The sequence below is a fragment of the Psammomys obesus genome, unplaced genomic scaffold (assembly GCF_907164565.1).
Source record: "Psammomys obesus unplaced genomic scaffold, mPsaObe1.curated_primary_1811, whole genome shotgun sequence".
Taxonomy (NCBI): Eukaryota; Metazoa; Chordata; class Mammalia; order Rodentia; family Muridae; genus Psammomys; species Psammomys obesus.
In genome coordinates, this window is record NW_026596073.1 from 13,668,543 (window position 1) to 13,687,489 (window position 18,947).

The 18,947-nt window shown below is 40.5% G+C and overlaps 1 protein-coding gene across 7 annotated transcripts in view; it reads left to right on the plus strand.

Moving 5' to 3' along the window:
* Positions 1–18,947, plus strand: part of Grip1 (glutamate receptor interacting protein 1) — a 492,514-nt gene that overhangs the window by 283,468 nt on the left and 190,099 nt on the right. The gene's annotated exons all lie outside the window — the stretch shown is intronic.

Genomic DNA, 18,947 nt, shown 5'->3' on the forward strand with positions numbered 1-18,947 from the left:
GTGTGTGTGTGTGTGTGTGTGTGTGTGTGTGTGTGTGTATGTGTGTAGATCAGCACAAATTGGCCTTGTTCTATTTTTGGCTGCTGTAACTCTCAGGCAACTACTTGAGATGGTTAGAGAGGTGAACCAAGAGAGAAGATGATCACATTGTTGGTTTTGTGGCCATTGCTGCTGTTTTGTTTTATGTTTGGTTGTTCAGACATCCTGAACTGTCTCTTTCTCAATGTTGGTAAATCTGGCTTCAGCTGGCTTTCATCACCCAAGAGCTTCTGCTCCTCATCATCCTGCCCCGACTCTGCTTACTTGAAGAAGGAATGAGGCATCTTAAAGCAAGGAAATCAGATATGCAGGTCTGTGGGTGACATGAGGAGAGCCACTATGTCAGGAAGTCATCTCTATAAATAATCCCATGTTTCAACTTTTCCTGTGTGTTATTCATTGATGTTAAATGAACTCAAAAGAGTCTGAGAAGCTCTACCCATTTTCTCATTTCAGTTTCAGTCTTTCTTATGTGCTGGCTGTAGCTTTCCATGTTACTAATTTCAACTTCCCATGGTCTCCATGAGGCTTAGGCTTCACCCTTATAAGTTCAAAATTGCCTTCTCAGGGGCTTCTTGAAGGGACTCAACCTGTCATAAATTGCCTGGGTTCATGTGTCTGTAATTCTGGCATTCTATATGCCTACAAAACTAGCATAATGTAGTGTGTGTGTGTGTGTGTGTGTGTGTGTGTGTGTGTGCATATGTATGTCGGTTTGTGTGTGTGGTGGAAGTGTGCATACAACTGTGTAAGCACATAGAAGCCAAAGGGAACTTGGGCTATTATTTCTCCAGCCTCAGACTCTATCATCATCATCATCACCACCACCACCATCATCATCATCATCTTTTTTTTTAATACAATGTCTCTCACTCTAGCTGTCCAAATAAATACAAAGGATTCATCTGCCTCTGCCTCCCCAGCCTTGAGATTTATAATCTTGCCACCTTAATCTTGCAAAGCAAGCATTTTACCAGCTGAGCTATCCCCTGGTACCTTTGAATTTTGAAGTAAATTCAATTTATAATAGGCTAAAATATAATAGTACAGATTCTAATGTAATTGCTCAATAACGTAATTGGACAATAATCCATCAGTAATGAAAATAACCAAGGGATTTCTTGTGTATTGTTTAAAAAGGGCCAGGAGAACTTACATGTAGATTATCAAATATATAATTCAGTTGTTCATAAGATTCCCTGCACTCTGCCAAAGGTTGGCCATAAGTCTCAGCATCTGCTTTGATAGTCTGTAGGGCAGAGCCTTTCAGAGGCCCTCTGTGGCAGGTTCCTAACTTGTTTCCTGTTTTCTTCTTCTTCTGATGCCCATCCTCTTTGCCTTTCAGGATAGGGATTGAGCATTTTAGTCAGCGTTCTCCCTCTTGATTAGTTTCTTTATGTGTACAGATTTTAGTAGGTTTATCCTATATTATATGTCTATATGAGTGAGTATATACTGTGTGTGTCTTTCTGCTCCTGGGATAGCTCACTCAGGATGATCTTTTCCAGTTCCCACCATTTACCTGCAAATTTCATGATTTCCTTGTTTTTTTATTACTGAGTAGTATTCCATTGTATAGATGTATCATACTTTCTGTAACCATTCCTCAGCTGAGGGACATCTTGGTTGTTTCCAGCTTCTGGCTATTACAAATAAAGCTGCTACAAACATGGTTGAACAAATGTCCTTATTATGTACTTAAGCCTCTTTTGGATATATGCCTAGAAGTGGTATGGCTGGATCTTGAGGAAGTGCCATTCCTAGTTGTCTGAGAAAGCACCAGATTGATTTCCAGAGTGGTTGTACAAGTTTACATTCCCACCAGCAATGGAGCAGGGTTCCCCTTTCTCCACAACTCCTCCAGCATGTGCTGTGACTTGAGTTTTTTATCTTAGCCATTCTGATGGGTGTAAGGTGAAATCTCAGGGTCGTTTTGATTTCATTTCCCTGATGACTAATGACACTGAGCATTTCTTTAAGTGTTTCTCTGCCATTCGATATTCTTCTATTGAGAATTCTGTTTAGTTCTGTTTCTCATTTTTTAATTGGATTACTTAATTTTTTTGCTTTTTAACATCTTTAATTCTTTATATATACTGTAGATTAGCCCTCTGTCAGATATAGGGTTGGTGAAGATCCTTTCCCAATCTGTAGGTAGTCATTTTGTTCTAATGACAGTGTCCTTTGCTTTACAGTAACGTGGGAGTTTTAAACTAAGTTAATGACGATGTTTTGGGTATGAATGGAGGTATTGGGAAAACCCATAACTGTTTTAGACATGCTGAGATTGGTATGCCTTGTAGATATCTATACTAGTGGTTAAATAATCAAGCAGACAGGCCATATGGGCAGGGTATATCCTGTGTTTAGAGCTTATGAAAAAAAAAGTCCTAACTGCAGACATATTATCATTAATCTTCATGAAGATTAATGAAGATTAATGAAGAGAGAAGGGGTAGAGATAAAAGAAGGTGGTCAAACCATTCTCTGTCCTATTTGCAAGTCTACAAAAGAGGAGATGGACAAAAGGCACAGACAACTTGGCTGAGGTATTGTCAGTGAGCTCAGGGCATATGGAGAATCCCAGGTCAAGCAGAAGAGAATTGACTCCTGTCATACTGCTAAAACGTTGACCATGAAGATCAGTGTAGATTTCTAAATGACTTTAAAGGTGATGTGTACCCTGACATGGTTTTTAGGGAAACTTGGGACTAGAAGTGGGTGTTGCCTCTACAGTGTTTCAAATGCCTGCTGCTTTTATAGATTGAAACTCCGGGATTCAGTGGCATTTTATTTTATACTTGTATAGAATAAACATAATTCAAATAATTGCACCTTGACAGTAATTCAGGGAACAGAGAACAAATTCGAGCTCTCTGGGCAGCCTTCCACAAGATTCTCAAGCTAGCTGGGGGATGATTGATAGGACCAAAGAGCACTTGCCTTTTGCCATGTTTCACTTTTTAGAATAAAAATTTATAGGAAGAATTAGAAACTTAAAAAAAAAGAAGAAGAAGTTCTTGTTTCCAAACTGGATGACGACAGCTGCCTGTCCTTTGTCATTGCTCTTCATGGGAAGCAAGGAGAACTGAGTACCTCACCGTGTAAAGACTGTAGGTTCTTAAGATTCAGTTGCTTCTTGTTCTGCTTAATTAAAGTGCCGAACAAGACTGGAGCGTGTAGGGAGTCCGTGTAGCCCGTGTGCATTTCAGAGTCAGACTTTACACGAAACAACATCTTTGGAGGTATTTAATGAAACAGACACAAATCAGATTTGTGTAATTAGTGATAATTATGCATAAAAGATCAGGTGAACAAATTATTTTCCTCATTCTAACCTAAACTTTTACAAGGGGCATTAGCTCTAGGATCACCAGGGTCCAATTAAAGTGGTAATTTCATAACTGATCTCCTAGTACCATGAAAGAATTGGCATTTGCCCACCTGGTGTCCTTGGGTTCAGGTTAGGCCTGTGAAGGGACTTACCATATCATGTGCTCAAGATATGTTTATGCTTAATAGTTTTCCTATGTATGGGAGAGGATGGGTATTTAACTATTTTTGAAAGAAGCAATCTTTAGCCTCTCAAAACTCATCTCTAATTCCTTCCAGTTATTAGGTGTGAGAAGTGATTTTCTTCTGTTGTCAGAGTTCTGCATTTCCCTTATAAAAAGATAAAAACTTAGGCAAAAGAACATTCTAGTCTTTAAAGAAAACCACCCTCAATTCGCCTGGCTTGGGTTCCTCCCAAATATGATTAATGCGCCTGTCAAATGTCTAAGGTGTCATGGAGACATTAGCATTTAGTAGCTAATAATGTATGCCATGGACTTTACACATATTGCCCTGATAAATTCCCACGAGTTTAAAACAGGCATCATCACCCCATTTGAAAGTCGAGAAAAACTGAGGTTTAGAGAAGTTGTTAGGATTGTGAATGGAGACAGCAGTTTAGAAAAGCTTGTGAACATGAAGCGTGGGTGCCTTCCCTACTTGGGTTCCGGGTCCCTCCGGCTGTCCTGCAGCCAGTCTCACCTGAGGTAGCTGAGGAACGTTAAGCACTGCACACATGTGGTAAAATAACACTCCCTTGCACCTTGCTGGTGCAATGTCGTAAAGCCCTACCAGTGTGAAATAAGAGCTCCTGCTCTTGCCTATCTGCTTCCCTTCACATGTCAGTGAGCGCATGTCCTCTATGTGTGCATATGCCCTCTGTGTGTGCATGGCACGCAGATAGCTGTCCATGACATGCAGTCCACATGGGAAGAGATCACATTGTGAATGTGCCGCGCTACTCTCCAGAACACTGAGTGACGTTGCGGACCTCTCTATAATGAGCATTCAGCCTTTGACTTACACTCCAGCTCGGCTGTACACGCATGTGATGAGAGAAAGAAGTTCTAGGGTCAAAAAAAAAAAAAAAAAAAACCCTGAAGGAAATGGGAAAATATCATTTAATTTTGCAATTTGCTCCAAGCTTTCTCATATTTCTCTGTCATGTTTAACATCCTTTATTTCTTTTGTGCTTGTAAATATTTAACAAAGATGACAAAGCTTTCTACTCTTGTTTTTTTTTTTTTTAAGAATTTTTTAACCTGATTTTAGCTAAAATTTCTGCTAGTAACAGTTAAAGCAAACAAACAAACAAAAAGATCTGCCTGAAAACCATCTGCCCCAGGAAAGGAGCTGGCAGAGTAGCACCAGAGGTCCTTACATGTGTCAGCTTTATGATCTCTATTTACACAAATGTGACAGTTTTCAGATAATGCAGGAACAATTTGCTTATTTCAAGCAATACATCTCTAATTGTCAAGGAAGCCAATATCTGAGCTTTACGGTGCCTGTACCAGCCATTATGTGGTGTTTACTGTTTCTACCACAATAAATACTAAATGTTTTCTTAAGCTTGCCTTAAGCAAAGTAGAAGCCAGTAAAGGCTGAAGTTTTACACTAGAGAAAAAAATGAAGGTAGGACAATGCTTAAACTCAGTACCAACCTTGGGTTTTATTGCTGTGAAGAGACACTGTGACCACTGCAACTCTTATAAAGGAAAATGTTTAATTGGGTCTGGCTTACAGCTCAGGAGTTTAGTCTACTATCTTTATATTGGGAAACATGATGACATGCAGGCAGACATGCTGGGGAGGTGTTGAGAGGTCTGCATCTGGATGGGCAGGCAGCAGGAAGAGAGAGTGACACTGGGCCTGGCTTGAGCATCTGAAACCTCAAAGCCCACTCCCCAGTGACATACTTCCTCTAACAAAACCACACCTACTAAATAGTGCCAGATCCTATAAACTTGTGGGGGCCATTTTCATTCAAACCACCACCAAACTGTTCAGTAGCTACACATGAATGCATACCCTTTCTAGATACTTCTATGCAGTGGGTGTGTAGGCATTTCATATGAAGTGGTATTTGTGCCCACCTCTCTACAAGGCCTGCTGTTTTGTGCTTCAGTAATTCGCTTTGGACCAGTGAGGTAAACTGATTTCTCACATACCTTTTTTTATGTTGCAAACTGCAGAATTGCATTGCACATCTTTCATCTTTGAGGACTCTCTCTCTCTCTAAGCTAAGCTAATTTTTTTCTTACAGCATCTCTGGATATCATTTGGACATATTAAATGTAGAATGTCAATGCCTTTGAATTGTATAAAATAAAGTGTAAACTTCTCATACATTTTCTGCTGTTTGGAAGTTCCTAGAATCCTATGTAAGCTTATTACCTTCTTAGCTTTTGCTGTTACCTTTAAACTCCTACTATGGGGCTCCAGAATAAGACACCAGGATGAAGATGGTGATTTTCAATTTCTGCCTATTGTCTTATTCTGTAGAATGGGATAATTACATTTCTGAGGTCTTTTTGAATCCTCTGCTCTTGTGTACTTTTCTTAGTAGTGCTTAAAATCTGCATATATACATAATGTATGTATATATACATATACACATACATATTATGTGTGACATGTATCTGTTTTAAGTATATGTACATTTATGCTATATTCCTTCCTTCCTATTTCTCATATGACCTTATGTACAACTTACCGAGAAATGTAAACAGTGTTTATGCCAAAGGCACTGACAGATTCGCCTGTCTATATTGTCTGCTATTTAAAAAAAATAATCTTGCTCTCATATACAATGTGACTGGAGTGCTCTTGTAAAGCTTTGACTTTGTCCTTTTAAAAATGCCTAAAGGCAGGTGACAGGGAGAATGAAATTGAGTCAAGGAAGTTTCAGTTGTCATAAATGGACCTCTTCTGAGGTATCCTGCTGATAGAATTGGACATAGCTGTACATGATTACTTTCACAATTGAAGTATCCCAAAGCAGATTCAAAGTTCAATAATGAAACTGACAAGCAATGATGGAGGCAAAGGTTCCTTTTATTCTGTGTGATTGTAATTGTTGGTGGTTTGTTAATTGGAAAACTGGAAGGGTTTTACTGAATATAATGCTTCAGAATCGGTTCTGAATGAAATGTTCACATTCTGTGGCATTGAAATGCATTTTCCCTGTTCATCCTAATTAAGTGTAAGAGCTAAATCTTTGTTCAGGCAAGATTTATGGCGAGAAATAGTGAAGTCGATGAGGCAGACGTAACCCAAGGAGAGTCAGACAAGCAAGTAATTCGTGGGGGAGATTGTATATCTGAATAATTTGTCTCAGAAGCAAATAAAGATAATTTGAAATTTTTTGGATTATTAAATCTAGGTACCTGGATTTTAATTTTTTACTTTGCTACTGACAAATTGACTTACAATAGACCATTTAATATCAGATGAATTTTCCAGCTAAAAACTCAGCAAGCAGTTTTTCCATTGCATTAAAAATGTACATAATAAATCTTCATTTTGATGATGGAAAGTGGAGGTACCGAGTTGGACAGCATGAAAATTAGTCTACAGTTGTAAGATTCCACTTCTTTCTTCTCTCCCACTATAGTTTTCTGTTGTGTGAATTCTTCACAATGAGTCACTGTGGCAGTATTGGGAAGAGAATGGTCTTGTACTTAGGCTGAACCTAATTCAAAGCCTTTCTCTGATTCTTGTTAGCTGTTTGGCCTCAGGTAGATTTTAATTTCCCCAAGGCTAAATTTTCTCATGTTCACTAACTGGGACTTTAATAGTTATGGCTGTAAAATTAAATCCATACTCACAGAATTCACACAACAAGGTAGTATTTAGAAAGGACATTCGTTGCTCTAAGAGAATCCAACTGGCTCCTGCCTGTCATGCTGGTTCTTTTCCCACTAGACAGAAAGGAGCTTTTACCCTCTGAGGAGCCGTGGTTCACATCTAGCTACATTATTTATACTGTTGTATTTGGTTCTCCTAGGAATCCTGTGAGGTCAGCCTTTAATAATTGAGGCAGCTGAAGCTCCAGAAAGGTTGGGGAGGGGGAGGCTCATTCAAGACCACGCATGCATGGAGCAACACACACACTGTTGCAGGGCAGTGAGAGTCCAGTGAACTAAAAATGGCTTTAGAGTCTCCCACAAAATACTTCTTTCTGTCTTCACACTTTAGTGAGGTTTTATCTGTATCATCACAGTCCCTTACTGTAAAACCAGACGGTATCTAAAGTAGAGCTCTAAATAACAGAAACCAGACTGCCTGGATTCTGACAGATGAGCAAATCCTGCTTTAATCGTGCACTAAAAACACATGTCATCTGTTTGATAAGCAGTCATCTGCTCTGGCTTGACCTAGAGATGAATTAGAAAAGAAAGATGTCTGACAACTCCAGACTCTGTGTGATATGCATTATTCTCAAGGCAGTTGATGTGATTTCTGCCCAATTTCCTGACGTTGGACAGCAAATATTTGTGCTGAAGTGGTATTCAGTGATACAGACACACACTGAGAAACTGGGTGTAAATTTTGGGATTTTTTTAAGGTTTATTTATTTTACATGTATGAGTATTTTACATGCAAGTATGTATGGGCATTGTGCATGTGCCTGGTACACATGAAGGCCAGAAGAGATGTCAGCTCTCCTGGCACTGGAGTTACAGACAGTTGTAATCCACCATGTAGATGTGAGAACGGAACCCTGGTCCGCTGTAAGGATAGCAGGACCATCATCTCGCTAGCCCCAAATCATAGAATATTCAAAACAAAATCTTTAAAAATAAGTTGAGAAGTGAGTCTTGAAAATTATCCAAAACTAAGACAGATGCCAATTTGGGGGTGACATGACCATGGTATTAATCACCTTGGGTCTTAAGGATGCCTGGAAATTTGCTGTCTAGTGGAGTCCAGGTGGTCTGCTCGGCAATTCACCTGCATGTAATGCTCCCAAGTCTTAGGCTGAGCTACAGTCTTCCTGCCCTGGATCCCAGATGCTTGCTGAGATGGGCTTAGAGATCCAAAGGAGAGAATGAGTAGACCACACCTCGATATGACCTCACTATGCAAGCCATTGGTAGATGCTTTCTGGTCTAAGATTTATTCACACCTCTGGCTTCAGAAGCCCTAGCGAAAGGTCTAGAGTGCTGTAGTCAATGGGCTATGGGAAATGTCTAGAATATTAAAGGAGCAAAGAGAGTTCTCCATATTTATGTACTTAAAGATTATAAACCACTTGTGGGAAACAGTTCATGAAGAATAATAGGCATGGAGTAGGAGTTAGAGGTATAAATTCAGACAGGTTCCACCTCCTGAAATTCTTTGAGCCTCTTGGCTTAAAGGTATTCTTTCAAGAGATTTATTTTACTTACTGGAAAGATCCTTGAATATTGCATCATAAGTTAAATCATGACTTTGTGACAATGATGTAAAATCCAAAAATTTATGTTTTATTTTCCCCCTAAATTGAAATTTCAGGAGATCGTCAAATACTGTTCTAAATGTCTGGTCAGTGACACTTGGTGACACAGAATAGTCACAACTGTTGCTGCAGTGTGAAGATGTACATCTGTTTATACACACAAAAAGAATTCTCAGAAGAGTGTGTGGAATTTTGCTAAACAGCTTATCAGAATCTAACAAGCCATGTATGTAAAAGTCTTGTTTCTGCTCTCTGTTTGCATAGAAATTTGAGCACAATTTTTCATCTGTATAAGCTTCTTGTCATCACATGTCAAGCCGTGTGCTTGTACCTGTGCCATCACATTGTTGTGTTGATAAAACTCTAAGTGCTGACAGGATGGGTCATTTAATATACCCACCCTGCCCTAGGATTTGGTATAAGAGTAGCTCTTTGTCAGTCACCAAGGCATATGCAATTTAAGATAAATGATGGCTAGTTACTCCTTAATCCTAACCTACTTTTGGTAAAATAAATTTATGTATTTTATAGTTTGAAATTGAATTGAGTTCTCATGACAAAAAAAAAAAAATCCAATTACATATAAAGGCCTTAGATTTGTGGTGGTATATAGTGAGTGCCTGGTGGTTTTTATTTTTATGGTTTTATTGAATTTATTTATTTGTTTGTTAGGGAAGGAAACCTGCTAGATGTGCAAGTGGGGTTCCAGACATCAAACTTAGGATGTCAGGTTTGGCAGCAACGCCTTTTCCCACTGAGACATCTCACCAACTGGGTCAAACCTGTTTGTACCAATGTAAATGAATACCTCTTTTCCTAAAGAGAGGTGTACTTCTCGAACATAGATTTAAAATGCAGCTTTCAGTAGCTACCCTGAGGCAATTCAGATTTTTCCATCAGATTATCATTCTAATGCAAATCTGTTGACTCCATGAGTATTCATTTAACTGTGGGGAATCCTGAGCATGTCATCTGGAATCATCTAGCAGATAAGTCAAAAGCTTAAAGTATAAGGCACTTACTACATGCAAAGAATCAGGAATATGTACTGAATTTAAGATATTAAAGAAAGAACTGATATGTTAAAGAAAATGGGTCTCATGGGAAAGAGGCCCGTCCTCTAGAAATGTTCATTCTTTGATGAGACAGGTCTGAAGGGGCCCAACGTTGGGTCTTCTCTCCTTACTGGAAACTAAATTAAAGGCCAAGGAGTTCTCATTTGTGGTTCAAACATATTAGCAATAGAAACGCCAGAGGCAGAAAATGTGCAATTTCATGCTCATTAATTTCAGAGAGGGTTTTCAAATGAACCTGGCTAGAGAAACTCCTCTTCCAAAAGGCCTGCACTATCAAGGAACGGCGTCACCACAGACCCCTTCCACGAGGTCTGCCAGATGTCCAGGGTAAAGCAGTCTTCTTTGGCCATGTGCACCATTCTGAGATTTGGCTGTATGGTGGGGACCTTCCCACGTCTAGGAAAACGGTGATGTGATTATGCCTGGAAGTAAAAGAGGTGAAGGAGACAGTGTGATGGAAGCTCTTTACCCCTGTCCCCATCATAAGCAGGACTGAATGTCCATGTTCGTTTGTCCTTTCGTGGGTAGGAAATAATAACCCAATGCTGCTCAGTCTTGCCACAGAAATGTTTCTTGTTATTTGTTATTATTATAATCCTCCCTGGCAATTTAATCAGAGTAACCCCACTCCTATAATTCAACCACTGTAGAATGTTTGAAAGGTTTAAAGCGACTCAAGACATAGCAGAATTCACTCAAACTTAGAATGTTATAAAGTCCCATCTTCATCTGAGGAACTAATTCTATAATCAATCTGGTAGTCACCATTCTTGAGACCTAGCAAGGCCAATGCAGGTTACTGATAATTAATTTTACTAACTCCTTTGTAGGTGTTCATGGACATCATCAAATCAGATAGGACAGGTGACCCCTTGCTGCCTGTAAAGTCACTTGATTTTAGATGTCCCAACAGGAGCAGAGCTTTCCACATTTATGAGCCTATGAGTCATCTGGAGCTTGTGGCACCACTCTGATTCCACAGGTTGGTGGGGTCTGGAGTCTCGCCCTTTTGACAATTGTCTAGCAATCTACTCGTGCAGGTTTGCCCATGAACCTTATTTTGAGATGCAAAGAGTTAGAAAACAGAAAGGAGAATATTGGTCTTGAAAAGCAGACCTATAGCAATATGACATGAACAGTTGATACTGTTTTTAGCTGTAAAACTTAATTGCTGAAGTAGTATTAGCTTTGGCATAACAAATACACAAGAGAAACCATTTTAATGGAGGAAAGACTTATTTGAGTTCATGTTTTAGTGTGTTGTATGTGATCTTGTGTGCTTGGGCAGAATACCATGGTAGCAGGAACCTATGGTGGAACAAAACAGCTTATTTTATGGTTGGCAGGAAAAGATGGAATGTGAAAAGATACCGTGTTCCCAATGACCTTCCTCTAATTAGGCCACATTTCCTATATTTTCATCTTTTCCCAATCATGACACCATCGCATGAGCTTAGCAAAGGATTTTCCCAATGACTAGGTCAGAGTTCTCAGGATTCGGTCATTTATCAATAGCCAGTAAGCTAGCAATAAATTCCCCAGTGTGTAAGCCTATGAGGTACATGTCTCCTTCAACCATATGAGTCGCTATGTGGTTAAGAGTAACACGGTTTAAAAGACATCCTATCATTGTGTAGAATTTATCACACTTTTTTTTGTTTTGCTTTGTTTTTACATTTAAACAAAATTTCTGAGATTATTATTTAATTACAACATCCCTCCCTTCCCTTTCTTCCCTCTAAACCCTCACATATACTCGTTTCTGCTGGCCTTCAGATTCATGGCCTCTTTTTTCACCAATTGTTACAGCATGCACACACACGTGTGTGTGTGTGTGTGTGTGTGTGTGTTTGAGAGAGAGAAAAAGAGAGATGTACATACATATATGTTCCTAAATGTAACCTGTTGTGTCTACATGATGCAACTGTAGGTATGTTTTTGGGACTAACCATTTGGCACAGGACAATAACTTGGTGTACTCCTCCGTGGACCCCCTCCCCTACTCCTAGCTTTACTCATTTGCCTATAGTTCTTTGTGTAATGTTGAGAGGCCTCATTGGCTTTTCCCTGTTCAGTGGTATTTTTGTTTTTAAGACGAAGCTGTGCTGTTTGGAGGATTTTTTTTTTAATGTCTAAAAATATAAGCCCTGATGCCATAAGACTACAAAGCACATCTGTCTCTGAATTACAAAACTATAATGAACCCTACAGAGTCAGGATGGACGTTAATGTCATGCAGATGTGAAATAAATGACAAGAGACAGGAGGGAGAGAAGGCAGATGGAGTGAGAAAATCTTTTCTTAATAGAAGAGAGACCATGCTGGAGCAGAAAAGTACCTCACCTGCTACTATCAAATTCGGCTCATCGCTGTTCTTCTGTGCTTTAAAACTAGCTGTGTGGACTGCTTACTCAGGCTAGTGAAGGAGGCAATTAACTCATTCTTGAGGATACATTGCCACTAGGTACCTTTGGCTGTAGTCTCCACATGCCTAAGCAATATTGCTGAAACCTGTGTAAACTAAGAAAGCTGCAGATCATTCCGTCCATTGGAAGATGCACGGTGTAGCTTTGACATGTCCAAGCAAAACAGGATTATTTTAATCAGGAATGATATTGAATGATTGAAAGATGAAAAGAGGTATGATGTTATTTCTTTATGCTTGAACTCTAGCTTCTGCAGGTCATAGTACATAGTCACTTTAATGAAAAGAGAAAGGCACGAATCAAGATCTGTCACCAAGATCTTTTCAAAGTTATTCTTTCCTGGAAATCTTGCTTAAAATTTTGAAGATCTCATCAAACCACCATTGCAGTAAACTGAATCGGAAGACGAAGGCATGAGAGAGAGAGAGACACAACCACAGTAGGTCCATGTGAAGCAGGAATAAGAACCGGAGCTCAGGAAAGATTCAAAATTAAGCAAAAGCTTAGTTTTCCCTTTTTGGATTGCAAGACCCTCTTTCAAGCCATTATGGTGACTCTCTCTCTCTTTTCTCATGTTCCACCTCTACCACCTCCCTTCAGCACAGGCTTAGTTTCCCCTGAAGGAGAAGCAAGCACCACATTCCACTCTGAGCGGGACCCGAGAAGTAAAAAAGAACTCTGCCAATGCCGTTCTTCTTCTGCATCCATTATCTTTTATTCACTTCCATCCTTGGTTTGCACATAGTAGGCACTAAAATTCATGAGCGTTAATTGGATGCAAGGGACATATTACTTCCCCCACAGTGAGGTTCCTTGTGTGCCTTTGTGGAAGGCGGTGTTTTTCCTCCGCGTCTATAATGACACACATGAGCCTTGTGGCGTGAGCTGCCTGTCTCCTGAGGCTGGGAAATGGTCATAATGTTTAAATGAACCAAATATCTGTTTTTCCTAATCAAGAAGTTAAGGGAGCTGCTGGCTTAGCAGGTGCCTCAATTGTACATAATTAGTTGCCAGAGATTGTCTGGCATGGGCTGATTAGTCTCAGCGAAAGGAAATTAAATGTTATTTTCGTCAACAAAACCCGGAAGACAGCCAGAGTGGTCCTGAGCCACATTTATATCCAGTTTTGAGGAGCTCGGATCCTGGGAATGGCATCCATTTGATGCCAGGCCATGCTGGAATGATACGCTAACACAAGGGACCTGAGCCTACATCACGTCACCTGATGATCTACCCAGCTCCAGCATAGACTTTGTCTGTGATACTCAGTGAAGCCTTCCTCCTTAGATGATTGCTATTTTCTTTTCAAGGGAATAAACAACAGCTTCACTCGGAATAAGTGATCAAATCAGATGAACAGTTTCTTGCTTCCTATGCTTTGCACATGGATACTGCGGCCAAATAAGGGAAGGTGAAATGTGCTGGCTAGTTTCATGTCAGCCGGACACAGCTAGGATCATCTGGTGTGAGGGAACGTTGGTTAAGAAAACACCTGCATAAGATTAAGTTGTAGGTAGACCAGCCTGTAGGTTGTTTTCCTAATTAGTCATCAGTGAGGTGAGGCCCAGTTCACTGTGGGTGGGGCCATTTCTGGGCTGGTGGTCCTGGGTTCTATAAGAAATTGTCTAAGCAAGCCATGGTAAGCAAACCAGTAAGCAGCACCCACCCATGGGCTCTGTCTGCATCAGTTCCTGCCTCCAGGTCCCTGCACTGTTTGATTTCCTGTCCTGACTTCCTCTAATGATGGACAGTGATGTAGACACATCAGTCAAATAAACTGTTTCTTCCCCAAGTTGCTTTGATCATGGTGTTTCATCGAAGCAATAGTAACCCTGACTAAGACATGAGGGGCAGGTGGCTTCCTGACCCTGCTTAATTGTTGTTTTGTGTGTATACTTGACTAAGCTCCTCTGAACGTCTGTCACCATGCTTATTCTGTGTCAACAGAATAAGCCTCAGAATGACTCTCATAGATCCTTGTTGCTCTTCATTATTGCCAAACCCCTATGACAGTGGGAGGCCATCATGTGTGACAGTGACTCTCTAGCTACAGAGGTGTCATCAGAGAAGGCTAGCTCTTCTGACACCCTAGATAATATTTCCACTTTCAGCATTTGCTGCAGTGTTAAATGTTAAATGTCTGTCACCTGTTAAATGTCTGTCTAGTCCCCAAGGTGACTTTTAAGAGGATCTCTTGTTAATAGGATCTACTATCAATGACAAAGTTGAGTGTGGCCCCAAAGTCAGGACTCTTTTGTTCAAAGGAATGATTTTAAAGATGGTTTTATGGGTGTGGTGTTGCACATCCGTAATTCCAGAACTCACCTGGTGAAGCAGGAAGATGGAGAGTTCAAACCTATCTTAATTACCTAGCAAACTGAAAAGCAATTTGGGCTACAGAAGACCTTATTTCAATATGTAAATAAAGTAACAAAAAATATCATTTGACAAATCATTCAAAAAGTCTGAATAAATGCAGAAAAATATATAATTAATATCAGTTTTATAAATAGTCACATCTCCCTAACATGCCATGGTACTAACCAGAAAGTGAAAAAAATAGTTTGGACTGTCACATTAGGATGTCAGCTCTGAACAGCTGTTGGATAATGATGTGACTTTAACAGGGATAGTCTATAAATCTAGATCTGCCCCCAAAAATTAGAGAAAGAAAAACAGAGGTGGTTGGGAGTATACTTACATACTTGTCCATAATGCCATAGACTAGTAACAAACCATTGCTGAATACCTGTTGTATACGCTGTGCTAGTGTAGACTTTCTCTATTGTGTTCTCGTATATTTCATTATTTGATCTGATCTATGTTCAATTCATTGCTATATTCACAAGTGGTCGCCTCCCCAATCCAACAAAGGGGAAGTATTAATATATATCTTAAAAGATATCCAAAGGCTCTTTTAGGCCCATACTGGGACTCAATTGTATTGGCTTTTGTTTTAGATTTCTGTGATTCACAGGTAAATCTGAGGGGCTAGAAAAGTGTGTCAGTGGTGTGAAGCACAAACTGCTCTTGCAAGGGAACTGGGCTCGGGTCCCAGCACTCAGTCAGGTAGCTCACCACAGCCTGCAATTCCGACTCTGGCAGAGCCCTCCTTCGGCCTCTGTGGGTACACATGCGCTCCACATTGTAAATGTAAAGCTGAGCCTATGAATGTTTCTGTCGTGCCATTTTTAAATATTCTTCTTCACTTTTGTAAGCAGATGAGGAGGCGGCAAAAGCAGGTGCACACACGTCACAGCAGGAAAGCGTGAGGCACTTCTCAGGCGCTCCCGGGGGGGTTACCCACAGCACGAAATGCCTGCTGCCTTTGTGTGCCAAGACACATCACATCCGGGCCTGATGCAGCAGCATGGCAACTTACTGTTGGCCTATAAAATTTTGTCTATTCATGAGGAAATAAGATTTCTTTAAGTGTAGGAATAAGAAAGTAAGAAATTCCGCCTAGACTCGTTTTAAGTGTGTTTTCTTCTTCAAACCTCCCTGGGCTTCAGTATTAGTCACAAAAATTTTAAAAGCTGTTTATACTATCCTAGAAGTATGAAATTCTAGAAAGAAATATACAAATATGCTTCAAAGACACATGGGAGCAGCCATGATGGAAGGTTCCATAGCCTCTCCTGCTTTTATACAAAGGATTGAAAAGTCACAGGCTGGAGAAGTGGCTCGGTGGTTAGAGCACACGGCTTTTGTAGAGGACCTGGGGCTCAGTTCGCAGCACCCACATCAGGTGGCTCACAACCGTTTGTATCTCCAGCTCAGGATTCAAAGCCCTCTTCCGTGGGAACCTGTGCTCGTGTGCACAGACCCACCCAGACACACACAGTGCACACACATATACACACATATACACACACAGACACACACACATACATACACAGACACACACATACATACAAACCCATCATACACATACAACACAGAGACACACACATAAGCGCACATACACATACAACACACACATACACACATGCATACATACATACATACACACACATACATACATACATACATACATACATACATACATACATACATACATAATTAAATGCAAAATGAGGAGTTGGAGAGTTGGGTCAGCTGTTAAGAAAATGTGTCACTCTTACAGAAAACACACTTTCAATTCCCAGCACTCACATGGCAGTTTGTAACTGCCTGCATCTTTAGTCCCAGGAAAACTGATGCCCTCTTCAGGCCTCCTCAGGCCCCAGGAAGGCACACACATGAAGCACAAATATACATGCAAGCAAAGAAATCATACATAAAAAATATATAATAAATAAGTATTTAATTTTTTTAAATTTTTTTTTTTAAAGGAAAATAGATTCAAACAAAACATACCCTGTCTTTTTTGCCCTTCGGTGTCCTCGGGTGGGGTGTTGACTACTGACCATCCTGTGTCTTTTCTCACTTTCTGTTTGCAGACAAAGTTTGAGTCAGGAGCTGAGTTTGACTAACTCACCTCAGGAGAGCTATGTTGAAGAGCGGCAGAGGCCCACGCTGCCTCCGTACTTTTAGACTGAAGAGGTAACTTCTCCGGAAGTTTCCTGGTAACTACCGTAGCGCTGTACCAGGGGTCTCCTCTGTTCGGCCCTCCATAGTGCTCAAGACACTCCCATCAGGCACTGCAGCCGTCACCCTGGCATCTTTGGCAAGCTATTCTTAGTTAATATTGAACTTTTCCCATAAGATTATTTGGCCAGTACAGCTTTTGGCTTCTGGAGAAGCATTTCCTTTCCCTTGTACCTGGGAAGGACATGCTTGATTCTGGGAGAGAGGGTGTGGGTTAGAAAATGGTGACACAGATGCTGGCCGGGTGGCTGTCTAGGGTTCATTCACAGGCCTAAATCGAGGAACTAGCTTTCAAATATAAATGAGAAAACAATTTAACAGAGTTGACTACTTCTATAGTGCAAACCAGGTGAATTTTGTTGCAGTTCCTGAATCTGGGAGTGTGGCGGGCATCAAGCGGCTCAGTGCCCTGTCTTTATAAATGAGCAGTTGCCAAGTTGTGGCTAAGGAAAGGAAACGCAGCAGTGAAACAATCTTGGGAAGGCTCTCGGACCTTTTGCACGGAAGCTGCCTGTTTGAATGGCCGTTGTGTGAAACACAGTGTCTAGTTCTTAAACTACCAATGTGGGAAACTCACTCGCCTCTTCGGGTGGGAATGGGTGTTGGGACAAGCGGCCGCCACTTCGGTGATGAAATGTTTAGATTTGTTTTGTGGTGTTTAATTGTCTTCAACGTGTTGTTTACAGTCAGAAGAGTCCAAGACCTCAGATGCTGCTTTGGGAGTGGCGTGGGTGACGTGGATTGTTTTGGTACCCTAGAGCCGCTAGCTTTGTTATGGTTGGAAAAGAATGAACAGAATCGTGTGATAAATGGCATATGGACATGAGACGACATGCTTGCCACGGTTTAAGTTAATTGCCGTTTCAGCGGCGTTAATCTTTCCTTTTGTCATTGCTTATAAAGACATTGCTCATTTCATGAAGAAACCGTGAATCATTTCCAGGAAAAGCACATCCCGGAGAAGAAATAAGCACTTCACTGTGGAAACACACGCCAATTAGTTGGGAGAATTAATGTGCAGCGCCCTCAGATGATAAACCTTGTTGCTGAATTAAATGCTTGTTATATTTAATAGTTTGCCATGCGCGATATGATTCCTTTTAATCCCTTAATGATTTCCAGTTAAAACGATGACAGCAGTAACAAACGTGTTCTGGTGTGGGACGAGGTGTCACTGTGTCGTCCAGCTTGACTGAATGTGCTGGGTAAATTATTTTACATAATTTTTTTTTTTCCTCAAGCCACATCAGTCTTGTTCTGGGAACTTCTAAGGTTTCACTCCTGCCATCTCCTCTCCTAGTCACATGGATGCTTCAGTCCAAACTGGGAAGTGTTGTTGTTCCTTACTGTTCTAATACAAGCATGAGCCTTCTATGTCACTGCTCGTGTTTCCAACTCAGAAGAAATCCCAAACAAATTGCTTTATTTGTAATTTGTTCGACCATCTCCTCCATGATCTTGACACCTAGAGTTTCAGTAGCTTGGCCTCTTCCCTGATACTCAGAAATCCATGATGCTTGGAACCCTCTGTCCTCTCAGTTGCTCTCTGGATTGCTCTGCTCGTTATTTTAAACTAACTCTCCAAAAAAAAAAAAAAATCTTAACAGCTCATTGCAATACATACCTTCTTTTGCCTAACCATCATCCCTTGCCACGTCTCTGCTTCTCCTATCTTCCCTTTGGAATGACCCCATCCTCTGCTTTAACCTGGATGCTGGTTTGTGTTCCCAAGAGGATCCTACTAACCTTTGTCTTCATTCTCCTTCAGTACTAATGCTCTTTAATCCCCTTATCTGAAATACTGCATTTTCTCTCTTTTCCTTTGTTCTTCCTGCTGATTATTCTTAGCATCCACTGAGCCATTTTGTTCAGTCTTTATCTTCCTGTTACACGTATTCGCTGTTTATTGGTGGATGGAGATGACAGGCAAAGGACTGATGTGCCTACTAGTGCATTCCTTATCATTTAAAAAAATGTCTCCATGTAGAGTTTCAGCCTTTCAAGCCTTACAACTCTGAGAATTGTGTCCCTCTTTCTCAA